Source organism: Muntiacus reevesi, chromosome X (genome assembly GCF_963930625.1).
Source record: "Muntiacus reevesi chromosome X, mMunRee1.1, whole genome shotgun sequence".
Taxonomy (NCBI): Eukaryota; Metazoa; Chordata; class Mammalia; order Artiodactyla; family Cervidae; genus Muntiacus; species Muntiacus reevesi.
This window is the reverse complement of record NC_089271.1, coordinates 16037007-16050477: the sequence shown is the minus strand read 5'-3', so window position 1 is coordinate 16050477 and position 13471 is coordinate 16037007. Positions and strand designations below refer to the sequence as shown.

The 13471-nt window shown below is 43.1% G+C and overlaps 1 pseudogene; it reads right to left on the bottom strand.

Moving 5' to 3' along the window:
- Positions 1-2307: 2307 nt before the first annotated feature.
- On the bottom strand, positions 2308-3681 carry LOC136153968 (E3 ubiquitin-protein ligase makorin-1 pseudogene; annotated as a pseudogene).
- Between the last annotated feature and the right edge of the window lie 9790 nt (positions 3682-13471).

The window sequence follows — 13471 nt, the reverse complement described above, 5'->3', positions numbered from 1 at the left end:
CTATAGTAATGACTATAGTCAAGCAATGACTCCTCTACAGGAAACACCTTAGAACATAGTTTTGAATCACACTGTCTAGCTGCAAAACTCAGGGATGAAATGAGGCAAATACCCACAAAAAAGGAACACAAAAACCTGACAAGAAACCCCTCAGATGAGGAAAAAGTTTTGTCAAAATGTGCCTGGACTGAGAATTCTAGGAGATCATACAACATTAAACACAACTGTGTACTTAAGCCCTCAGTTCAGTTCAGTCGCTGTCGTGTCCGACTCTTTGCAACCCCACGAATTGCAGCACGCCAGGCCTCCCTGTCCGTCACCAACTCCCAGAGTTTACCCAAACTCATGTCCATCGAGTTGGTGATGCCATCCAGCCATCTCATCCTCTGTTGTCCCCTTCTCCTCCTGCCCCCAATCCCTCCCAGCACCAGAGTCTTTTCCAACGAGTCAACTCTTTGCATGAGGTGTCCAAAGTGTTGGAGTTTCAGCTTCAGCATCAGTCCTTCCAGTGAACACCCAGGACTGTCTCCTTTAGGATGGACTGGTTGGATCTCCTTGCAGTCCAAGGGACTCTCAAGAGTGTTTTCCAACACCATAGTTCAAAAGCATCAATTCTTCAGTGCTCAGCTTTCTTCACAGTCCAACTCTCACATCCATACATGACCACTGGAAAAACCATAGCCTTGACTTGATGGACCTTTGTTAGCAAAGTAATGTCTCTGCTTTTTAATATGCTATCTAGGTTGGTCATAACTTTCCTTCCAAGGAGTAAGCGTCTTTTAGTTTCATGGCTGCAATCACCATGTGCAGTGGTTTTGGGGCCCCAAAAATAAAGTCTGACACTGCTTCCACTGTTTCCCCATCTATTTGCCATGAAGTGATGGGACCAGATGCCATGATCTTAGTTTTCTGAATGTTGAGTTTTAAGCCAACTTTTTCACTCGCCTCTTTCACTTTCACCAAGAGGCTGTTTAGTTCCTCTTCACTTTCTTCCATAAGGGTGGTGTCATCTGCATATCTGAGGTTATTGATATTTCTCCCGGCAATCTTGATTCCAGCTTGTGCTTCTTCCAGCCCAATGTTTCTCATGATGTACTCTGCATATAAGTTAAATAAGCAGGGTGACAATATACAGCCTTGATGTACCCCTTTTCCTATTTGGAACCAGTCTGTTGTTATATAACATTAAACACAACTGTGGACTCAAGCCCTGCTGCTGCTAAGTCACTTCAGTTGTGTCTGACTCTGTGTGACCCCATCCCTGGGATTCTCCAGGCAAGAACACTGGAGTGGGTTGCCATTTCCTTCTCCAATGCATAAAAGTGAAAAGTGAAAGTGAAGTCGCTCAGCTGTGTCTGACTCTTTGCCACCCCATGAACTGTAGCCTACCAGGCTCCTCCGTCCATGGGATTTTCCAGGCAAGAGTACTGGAGTGGGGTGCCATGGCCTTCTCCGGGACTCAAGCCCTAGGTTGTATTAATACATGAGATAACCATATAGTTTGCACTTCTGTTTCTCTATTTATATAGACAGAGCTAACATGGCTCTGTTAACAGCTACCAATAAACTGTTTTGTCCTTTAAGATCTATTTGCCACACGAGGCTGAAACCACTAAACCGAATTTTTTCACTAAGGCTGCAAACACTGCATCTATGCAGGGATGGGAAGCTTGTCACGCACTCACACATCCAAAGTCCGTCAGCCTTGGGGAGTCAGCTTCCAACCCTGCATTATTTTCTTCCACTCCAATCTTTTATATGTGTTATTTCACAATTTTCCTATCATGCTAAACACGGTAAAAATCTCTAATACATTCACACCTGGTTCTGGTTACCCAGTAGTATTACTTGTGTGCAATGAAACAAGAGACCAAAAACCACAGGACGAGTGCACAGGGTGGGGGATGACAGGATAGGGACCAGACAGAAAACCCAGATGTGCAGATTTCACCAGAAACCAAGTACCCACCTCCCAAGTCTAGAACAGAAGGAGGCTACTTGCTACAGTTCAGATCCTTCACCTATCACCCTGATTCCTGGACCCCCAGAGCAGGAACCAGTGCTGTTACTTCTAAACCCAGGGTCCTCAAAAGTGAGTCCTGGAAATCCAGAAATGCTTCCCGCGAACTGTGTGAATCTGGTGGAAAACATGAAGCGACAAACCTACACTAACTGTCTGACAGTTAAATTCATGTTACAAGAAAACTAACTTTCAGATTTATATTTGTAACTTTTTTAAACAGAGAAAACAAAATACTCCTTAGGGAAAGGTGGGGGGTTGAGAAGACAGGCTCTGGGTAAAAATGATTATGAGAGCACCAGGAGTTGAGAGGCCTGCCTAGGAGAGTGACCCAGGCATGGCTGCTGTCCCTGAGGCCCGCTGCCATCTGAGGCTTGGCAGACCAGTTCATGCGCCTCACCAAGCTGCTGTAGATCCAAGTCATAAAAGTCTTGCAGCTCATCGTGAAACAAGTCCCACTTGTTTTCAGAGTCTGTCAGGTTGTCGTCCCCACCTGCAGCCAAAAGCATAAGCAACATCTCACCCAGCTCAAAGGTGACAACGTCCTCTTTGTCGTCAAGAGGGTTGCCATTCTCTTGGTCCTCGATGAACTCCCAGAAATCGTTCCTTCATTAGGTCCAGTATCTGCTTGATGTTCCCACTTTCTGTCTCTGTGGCTTCTCTCGACAGCCATCAGGGTACACATGCCTGTAAAAACAATTCCCTCCAAATGGGCAGCTCCCATGGCCTTCATCAAAATACCTGCAGGCCTTGTTGCTCATTGCCTTCTTGTATTTCTGAATGAGTTTCTGCTTCTCTTTTTTTCTCCTCCACTCAGTACTCACTTTGAATGACAAAGTTAGATGTGATCTGGCATTCTAGGCAGGACTTTATCATCTTGCTCTCAAATTGCTTAGCACTCCTCCAGTTGCGAATACACTTGAGACTGTAGTTGTGGTTGCAGTTAGGGAGGATACCAAAGCGGCTCTCGCTGGGGTTGGCTTTCTCGTAAACTACCTCCATGCAGATGCCACACACCATGTCTTTGCTGCGCTGCATCTCGAATGAGAGCTCCATGTCCTTCTCATGGGCCTTGATGCAGCATTTTATATACTGTGACCTCTGGGCGGCATCCATGGGATGGAGGACCTGCACCCCGCACATATCACACGTGTCTCCATGCAGATACACGCAGTTCTCCCCATAGCAGCACTCCCCCACCGCAGCATAGGGGTAGAGCTGCTTCTTGGTGTCCACTGTACTTTGCTCCCTCTCCGAGTCTTCCTTGGTCACTGAACCTTGCAGGGGGCCTTCAGCAGAGGAAGGGGTAGTCTGGCCACAGTAGGGCTGGCCCAGAACAAACTTGATGGCATTCACGGTCTTCTGAACCGGCTCCTACAATTGCAAAGTTTGAATTTCTTGACTCAGCCTCACCCATATTCATTTCAACAGTCGGTCCAACTGATGAGAGACTCGAGGAAGCAGCAAGGGATGACTTTGCAGTTAGATCTGTAGCAGCTGCCTTTTCCTATTTCAGTGGCTTCCTATGTTCATATCTGCAGTGGTCTCCATAAATACAATACCCTTGCTGAAAATATTTGCACACTACACCATATGGACTGTCAAGAGAGGTCGTGTGAGTAGCGACAGTTGTCTCCTTCCTTACAAACCCCATGCATGAAATACCGTCTGGGTTTCTGGTTTGTTTTTCGTGCCTTTTGTCCTCTCAGTCTTCACAATGATATCCCTTCTTGCCAACCCATCTCTACATCTCTTAGTGTTCCTCCTTTCCATCAAGTCCAAGTTCAATTTGCTTGCTGATGACAGGCCAATAAACTGAGAGATGAGGTGTTGAGATCAGGAACAGGAAAGCCAGCAGACCGAGGTGATAGCAGACTAGGTTTCTGAAACACCACTCTGCATGTACCTTTTTGAGTTAGTGTTTTTGTTCCTCTAGGGTATATACCCAGGAGTGGAATTGCTGGGTCATGTGGCAGTTTTAGTTTTTTGAGAAGTGTCCATACTGTTTTCCACAATGGCTGCACCAATTTACATTCTCCCCAACAGTGCATGAGGGTTAGGGTTATCCACATCCTCACCAACATTTGTTATTTGTGTTCTTTTTGATGATAGACATTCTAACAGATGTGAAGCAATATCTCATTGTGGTTTTAATTTGCATTTTTCTGATGATTAACAGTGATGTGGATCTTTTCATGTACCTGTTGGCCATCCATGTCTTCTTTGGAAAAATGTCTATTCAGAACTTCTGTCCATTTTTTAATTGGGTCACGTATTTTTTTTTTTTTGATATTGACTTGTGTGAGCTGTTTTGTATATTTTGGATATTGACCCTTTATCAGTCATATCATTACCAAATACTTTCTCCCATTCAATATGTTGTCTTTTTATTTTGTTGATGGTTTCCTTTGCTGTGCAATAGCTTTTAAGTCTAATTAGGTCCCATTTGTTTATTTTGCTTTTATTTCCTTTGCTTTACGAGATGGCTCCAAAAAGTTTGCTATGATTTATGCGTATTAATGGCAGTGCTATCTTGTTTGTAACTACTGGAATGTGTTGGCTTTTTAAATAGTGTAAGAATTTTATATATAGGTAAGAAACTCAGATCAAATGTTCATACAGATCAACTTGAAAATCATTGCTTTGGGACTTCCCTGGTGACCCAGTGGCTAAGACTCCATGCTCCCAATGCAGGGTGCCTGGGTTTGATCCCTGGTCAGGGAACTCAGATCCCATATGCCACAAGTAAGACCTGGTACAGCCAAATAAATTCATTAAATAAGTAAAAAGAATTAAAAAATAAAATCATTGCTTTATTAATTAGTTGATAAGGCTCTGTGTAAAATCCTGATGTTGTGAAGACATGATAGGGAAGTTTTGATGGAATAGGAAAGGACTAGCAAAGGGCTCAGAAAGTTCTTAGTTCTGAAAAGTTCCATTCGTCTTTGGGGGAATGCAGGACAATGGAAGATGAATCCTGTGAGATCAAAAAGACCTATTGAACAAACTAGTGACATTTTCTTCCCAAGAAGTATGCAGCTTATATGTTAACTAGCAGTTGTTCTTGGATAAACTTTTAATTTTAGTACTATTGTTGCCTTGACTGTGGGTGAGGCAGGAAGGTATCCAGACCATCAAGGCTGTGTCATAGAGTCTGGTACAAGGAGAAGAGTAGCAGAGGGAGGAACTGGGGAGAAAATAAAGGGGCCTGGGAGGAGGCAGCATGGCAGAACCCTCGGGGCATTCTCATGAGTACAGCTTGAGAGGGATGGGGTCCATCTGTGAACACAGGGTCTTACTCCCAGGGTCCTAGTCACTGAGGTCAGAGGAGGTCCAAGCCGCAACCACAAGTTTTTGTACCTATGGGCCTGGGATACTTACTGAAGAGAAGCCAGAATGCCAGAGTACAGTTTCAGAGACCAGGAAGCTGGAAGCCAGAGACTACTCCCAAAGGAAAAGCCCCCTTGTCTTAAAAGGAGAAAGGAAGACAATGAGTCTGCTATGGTCTCAGTCCTTGTGTCCACGTGCGTGCTAAGTCACTTAAGTCATGTCCGACTCCCTGCAATCCCATGGACTGTAGCCTGCTAGGCTCCTCTGTCCATGGGGATTCTGTAGGCAAGAATATTGGAGTGGGTTGCCATGCCCTCCTTCAGGGGATCTTCCCTATCCAGGGATCCAACCCGTGTCTCTTATGTCTTCTGCACTGACAGGTGAGTTATTTAATACTACTAGTGCCACCTGCCCCCCACCCCACCACCATATCAGTCAGTCAGTCAGTTCAGTCGCTCAGTCATGTCCGACTCTTTGCGACCCCATGAATCGCAGCACACCAGGCCTCCCTGTCCATCACAAACTCCTGGAGTTTACACAAACTCATGCCTATCAAGTCAGTGATGCCATCCAGACATCTCATCCTCTGTCATCCCCTTCTCCTCCTGCCCCCAATCCCTCCCAGCATCACGGTCTTTTCCAATGAGTCAACTCTTCGCATGAGGTGGCCAAACTATTGAAGTTTCAGCTTCAGCATCAGTCCTTCCAATGAACACCTAGGACTTATCTCCTTTAGGATGGACTGGCTGAATCTCCTTGCAGTCCAAGGGACTCTCAAGAGTCTTCTCCAACACCATAGTTCAAAAGCATCAATTTTTCAGCACTCAGCTTTCTTCACAGTCCAACTCTCACATCCGTACATGACCACTGGAAAAACCATAGCCTTGACTAGACGGACCTTTGTTAGCAAAGTAATGTCTCTGCTTTTTAATGTGCTATCTAGGTTGGTCATAACTTTCCTTCCAAGGAGTAAGTGTCTTTTAATTTCATGGCTGCAATCACCATCTGCAGTGATCTTGGAGCCTAAAAAAATTAAGTCTGACACTGTTTCCACTGTCTCCCCATCTATTTCCCATGAGGTAATGGGACCAGATGCCATGATCTTAGTTTTCTGAATGTTAAGCTTTAGGCCAACTTTTTCACTCTCCTCTTTCACTTTCATCAAGAGGCTTTTTAGTTCCTCTTCACTTTCTTCCATAAGGGTGGTGTCATCTGCATATCTGAGGTTATTGATATTTCTCCCAGCAATCTTGATTCCAGTTTGTGTTTCTTCCAGCCCAGCGTTTCTCATGATGTACTCTGCATATAAGTTAAATAAGCAGAGTGACAGTATACAGTCTTGATGTACTCCTTTTCCTATTTGGAACCAGTCTGTTGGTCCATGTCCAGTTCTAACTGCTGCTTCCTGACCTACATATAGGTTTCTCAAAAGATAGGTCAGGTGATCTGGTATTCCCATCTCTTTCAGAATTTTCCACAGTTTATTGTGATTCACACAGTCGAAGGCTTTAGCGTAGTCAATAAAGCAGAAATAGATGTTTTTCTGGAACTCTCTAGCTTTTTCGATGATCCAGTGAATACTGGCAATTTGATCTCTTGTTCCTCTGCCTTTTCCAAAACCAGCTTGAACATCTGGAAGTTCACGGTTCACGTATTGCTGAAGCCTGGCTTGGAGAATTTTGAGCATTACTTTACTAGCATGTGAGATGAGTGCAATTGTGCAGTAGTTTGAGCAATCTTTGGGACTGCCTTTCTTTGGGACTGGAATGAAAGTGGACTGTGGCCATTGCTGAGTTTTCCAAATTTGCTGGCATATTGAGTGCAGCACTTTCACAGCATCATCTTTCAGGATTTGAAATTGCTCAACTGGAATTCCATCACCTCCACTAGCTTTGTTCGTAGTGATGCTTTCTAAGGCCCACTTGACTTCACATTCCAGGATGTCTGGCTCTAGGTGAGTGATCACACCATTGTGATTATCTGGGTCATGAAGATCTTTTTTGTACAGTTCTTCTGTGTATTCTTGTGACCTCTTCTTAATATCTTCTGCTTCTGTTAGGTCCATACCATTTCTGTCCTTTATTGAGCCCATTTTTGCATGAAATATTCCCTTGGTATCTCTAATTTCCTTGAAGAGATCTCTAGTCTTTCCCATTCTATTGTTTTCCTCTATTTCTTTGCATTGATTGCTGAGGAAGGCTTTCTTATCTCTCCTTGCTATTCTTTGGAACTCTGCATTCAAATGGGAATATCTTTCCTTTTCTCCTTTACTTTTCACTTCTCCTCTTTTCTCAGCCATTTGTAAGGCCTCCTCAGACAGTCATTTTGCTTTTTTGCATTTCTTTTCCATGGGGATGGTCTTGATCCCTGTCTCCTGTACAATGTCACAAACCTCCGTCCATAGTTCATCAGGTTCTCTGTCTATCAGATTTAGTCTCTTAAATCTATTTCTCACCATATAATGGGAGCCATAACTGTCAATGTGATGGTATTAGGAGATGGGGCCTTTGGGAAGAGCAAAGCCCTTATGAATGAAATTAGTGCCTTTATAACCAGACACTGAATCTGCTGGTACCTTGATCTTGGACTTCTCAACATCCACAACTGTGAGAAATAAATTTATGTTTATAAGCCACACAGTCTCTGGTGTTTTGTTATATCAGCCTGAGTGGACTAAGGAAAGACACCATCTATAGGACAGAGTTAACTCTTTGTCTCCTGTTCCATGAGCTCTAGTGTTGGGAAAATGAGGATGTGGTGTGACCTTTGTACACTGGGACCTGGCCTTCCACTGACAGAGTCGTACTGAATTTTCACTTTCAAAGTTCTGCTGGGTTGATTCTTAGAGACCGTTTCCTGTCATTGAAATCCTTTGACAAGGCAGCTCAGCACCAGCACTCTCACACACACCCCAAGGATGCATATGGTTCTCAGCAGCTGAGAGAGTTCCATTGATCTGATGAGGCCTCTGCTCTCACACAGCCCTCCCTGCACATGCCCAGACAGTCAAGCTCATTAAGCTTACAGCCTGGTAGGTGCCCAGTGGAGGCCCCTTTCTCAGCCTCCAGACCCTCTACCCCAAGCTACTCTTTGCAGAAAGGGGACCCTGCAGTAGAGATTTTTGGCAAATGTGTGCTTGTGAATGCAAATGCATCGTGGGTGATAAGAAAGGAAGAAAGAGAAACAAATGGACTGATTGGGACAGATGAACCAAGAAAGAGGGGAGTGGGGGCACATGTGGGACGTGTGAGTGAGAGAGTGAGGTGAGGGAGAGCACAGGGTATTACGAGCAGAGATAAAGATGAGTAGTAGTGTGGGCAGCCATGGAAGTGACCTAATAGATCCTGCTAGAAGAGGAGCTGGGATAAGGTGGCCAGGTCCTGGGAGTGGTCTAGGGGTGGGAGAGAGAGAGTAAAGATCTGTTAGTGAGAATGTTGGCATTTGCCTCATGGTTTCACAAGTTCCCCAGGGCACAGGCTGCACTTTGGGAACATTCTTTTCCTTTTATCCCCCTTCAAGGCTTGTGCTGACTATTTAACTACTTCTTACCTGATAAGAGCAAATCTGGGAGTGGAGAGGGCTCCCTTGTGGTCTGATCTGCCCCACCTTGAAGAGCTGCTGCTGGAGCCTGACAGTATGGGAGCCCCGGCTGAGGGCTGCCCAGCCAAGAAGCAGAAACCAGACGGGTCTTGCTTTTTAAATTTTTGCACACAATAAAAACAACTCTTTTTTTTTGACATGTTCTTGTTCACTGTTCACTATTCTCACCTTCTTATTCTTCAATGTAAACTTTGGAATCAATTTGTCAAGTTAAAAAAAATTCCAGTGAGGTCTTCATTGTAATTGTGTCAAAGCAATACATTACTGCTTTTCATTAAAATTGAATTTGAGCCTAAATAATAAAGAACTTTTTTTATTCAGAAAGGACTTATTTTTGCTCATTCATTTATTTTATTACCCAGCAGTATATATCAAAAACTTAGGAAAGTGCTGGAAAAGTGGCCCCATTGTCTAATGACATTGAGAACCACTTGAGGCAAAGGAAAGAGGAAGAACAGTCCTTGTACTTGCACCACTCACCCTCCTCACCTGGTCCCAATCTCAACCCTAGTGGAGCCTGTTATTTAAAATTTTGATATTATCTTCATCATGAATTTTTGCATTAATTTTAATATAGAAATATTGTACTAAAATATTTATCTTGATTATTGAGTTTTTTGACATCCATTTAAGTTTTATACCCGAAGTCGTGCCTTGCCTGTCTCCCCCATGTCCCTAGTCCATGTGATACTTAGCAGTGGGTAAGAATAGAGAAACCAAAGGGTTATAGACTGCTCATGGAGCCAGGATGACTGAGGACCAGGAGTGAGAAACTTTTCTGTTTAACTCCTGAACAGAGCTATGTAGCTCTTCCTAACAGTGCATTGTATAAATGTCTGTTCTCCAAAGGGCTGCCCTGGGTACAAGTATGGCAGGCGGCTTGCAGCTGAAGAAGAGGAGGACGACACAATTCAAGCATTGCCATCTCCAAAGGGTCCTGCACTGTCCAGTATGGGAGCCATGAGCCACGTGAGGCTCTTAAGCCCTTGAAATGTGGTTAGTCTGAATTGTGATCTGCCATAAATATTCAGTTTGCACTGGACTTTGAAGACTCAGTATATAAAAAAAGATCATATATTTTATTCAAAACTGATTGCCTGTTGAAAAGATAATGTTTTTGGATACATTAGGTTGAATAAAATGTTGATCTAAAATAGATCTCACTTTTTCCCACTTTTATTTATTTTTTCATTGCCAACTTGGTTTTATTTAATTTTTTAATGTAAATTTATTTATTTTAATTGGAGGCTAATTACTTTACAATATTGTAGTGGTTTTGCCATACATTGACATTTGGGAACTAGCAAAATGTAAATTTCATGTGTGGCATGTGTTTGTGTCTCGTCCTATGTGTGTTGGAGCAGCACTGGTCTGGGTGGTAGTAGGGGTATGTCCTTGAACGTATGCAGGGGCCCTGATCACATGGCCCCTGGGAATTTTATCACCCTTTGAGGCACTTACTCTAACCTCTTCTGTCTCACAGGATGCTCAGTATGTAACCTGTATTAAGAGGCCACCAGCACAGCAGATATAAATTGGAGCTCACAGGCAGTCAGAGACAGGGCCTGATGTTATGGCAGTAGGGGAGGGCACTGGAGGGTGATGGAAAAGGAAGTGTGGTGGAGATCTTTTCAGACCCAGCATCTTTAAACACGTTTCTTGTATTTCAAAAATGCCCCACAATGGATGAGATTCTTACTTTCCCAACCCACTTTGCAGGTAGGGATTAGGGCTCAGCCAATCAAACACACACAGCACAGCATCTGAGGTGATGTGGAAGCAGCCAGTGTTACTGCATGAATCCACAAGGTTGAGGGTGGCAGCAGCAGTGAGGCAGAGATTCAGCATTAACGGGTGGGTGATGCCAGCTGTTATGATGCTGCCCAGGAGGTGGCAGGAGTGTCTCTACCAAACCAGTTCTTGGTGAAATTTGTGGCATTTTTTTTTTTTTTTTTTTAACTACATAGCCTTTAAACTGGTTCTCTGGCCTTTCAGACATTCTCTGTATCCTTCACATTTTTCCTAGCTAGAATGCTGTTATCTGCAATAAAATCCTGGCTGATATACAGTGGTTTCTGCACCTGCTGTATGAAAGTGACGTGAAAGTGTTAGTCACTCAGTTGTGTCTGAAGTTTCTAAGTCATGTCTGACTCTTTGCGACCCCGTGGACTGTAGCCCACCAGGCTCCTCTGTCCATAGGATTCTCCAGGCAAAAATACGAGAGTGGGTTGCCATTTCCTTCCCTAGGGGATCTTCCAAGGCCAGAGACTGAAACCAGGTTTCCTGCACTGCAGGCAGATTCTTTACCGTCTGAACCACCAGGGAGGCCCCACTTGCTGTACAGTAGTCCCCAAATACCCAAATGGTGCTTTAAGCGGTCACTCTTGCTTGAAGACCTGTAAGTACTTTGTGTTTAGCGCTGTGATAACAGCTGGAGGGACTAAAAAAAATGACCCTTCATTGCCTTGGTCCAATAACTCACACAGGTGACGTGTGATTATTGGCATCCTGGTACCAAGGTCTTCCCCAGGGCAGAGGAAAACAGATTCTGATTCATCTTTAGCTGAGAGCTGCATTTAACTCTTCAGTTTGAATTCTTTAAAATAATTAGCTGCCTGCCTTCTTTTCTGGCAGCTGTTCTCAAATCAATTTTGAGACCAAGGCTACTCTGGACACGCACAGAGTCACAAAATCTCACGTACATCACTTAGTGAGTTTACCACTCTTTCTGCCTCTAGGAAGTTAAATGATGGAGTGTGTGTTGCTCATACAAAGGAGGACATATTTTCAAATCATACACTTATAATTTTGCAAACATCAATTTTAGTGTTCGAGTTCCTCCAAAGCTAGGCTCTGAGATGAGGATTTAGATGCAAGTGATTGATTTGGAAGGTGATCCCAGGAAGCACAGGGAGGGAGCAAGGAAAAGAGGGTATGTTGAGGAGAAGGTTATTGCTGTGGCAACTGGGTTCAGTCCTGCTAAGGATTCTCTGAAAGATTGTGTAGAACATAACTCAGAACTGTCCCACCAAGGGGCAAGGAAGTTGGGGTATTTATCTGTCAGCTCTCAGTCCTCACTGAGAGTTACTCATGAGGGTGTTAGCTCCCCAGAACTTCTAGTTTGCCCTACATGGACAGAGACTGCTACTTACTATGGCCAGAGAAAGTCCTTAAGCAGAGAGACCCAGATACTTGAGTCTGGGACCTGTCAGTATGTGTGGGGATTGTCCACCAAAGTTGTTGATGACCTTTAGGTGGACCAAAGGCATACTGGCTATATTGGTTGGCTATATCTAGTTAATAAAACTTTCATCATGTCTTTTTTCTTTCATTCAACATATGTTTTAGAGCCACCCAGTATGTTCCCAGCATGCATTTTGGCATGGTGATGTAACAGTGAACAAAACAGATGCAAAACCCTCCCTTAATAGCTTATTCTAGTGATTGTTCTCAGGAGTATCAAATTCTTCCAACCACAGATACCTAACAGATTTTCAGTAATGTATGCACTCATTGTGGCTCAGCTGGTAAAGAATCTGCCTGCAATGCAGGAGACCTGGGTTCGATCTCTGGGTTGGGAAGATCCCCAGGAGAAGGGAAAGACTACCCACTTCAGTATTCTGGCCTGGAGAATTCTATGGACTATACAGTCCATGGGGTCGCAGAGTCGAACACGACTGAGTGACTTTCATAAATAAACATATGCATTCATTTAATATTAGTATTAATACCTGATATTGTACTAATTGGATAAATTATGGCACCGTTTTTGTTATTTTTCTTTGTTAAGAAAATATAATTTCAAAGACTGTTGGAGCTTAAAGTGTTCCTAAAATGACAGAGGCATGCAAAGGTGAACTAAACTTTCTGAAAGACATGTAGCAGAACAAGGACCAAAACCTCAGGTTATTTCACATAAATGCAAAATAGCACCACATTGTCCAAGATTGGTGATTTTTTAAAGCAAAAACCAAAAGGCAGTTTAAGTGCACCTTTATACATTGGGGTAAGAGTGGACATTGATGCAAATTTTTTGTAAAACAATTGGCAATAAGCATACGAGCTTTAGAGGTAAACATTCCCATTGACATAATAATTCAGCTTTTAGGGATTTATCTTAAAATAATCAGAAAATTACAAAAGCTTTATATGTAAGAAATATTAATTTAGTTAAAAGAATGTTTTTAAAATATTTAGTGATATGGGAAAATACAATACTTAGTGATGAAATGAGATTATATAACTTCATATACTGGGTGTCTCATTTTTTCAGAATGATCCGCACAGAGAATAAAATATAGCAAAGAAGCAGTTATAGCTTCATGGTATGACATGTGGAATATTTGTTTTTTCTTGTATAATTGCATTTTCTGCAATAGACATGTGTTAACTTTTATAGTCAGGGGATAAAAATCTAAACATTATTTTGCCTTACTTTTCACCTCTAAGCATTTTGCTAGTGTCAAGGAAGTGTTTAGTGGGTATTTTTGTGTCTCTCGCCTTGAAGAAAAAGCATCCTGT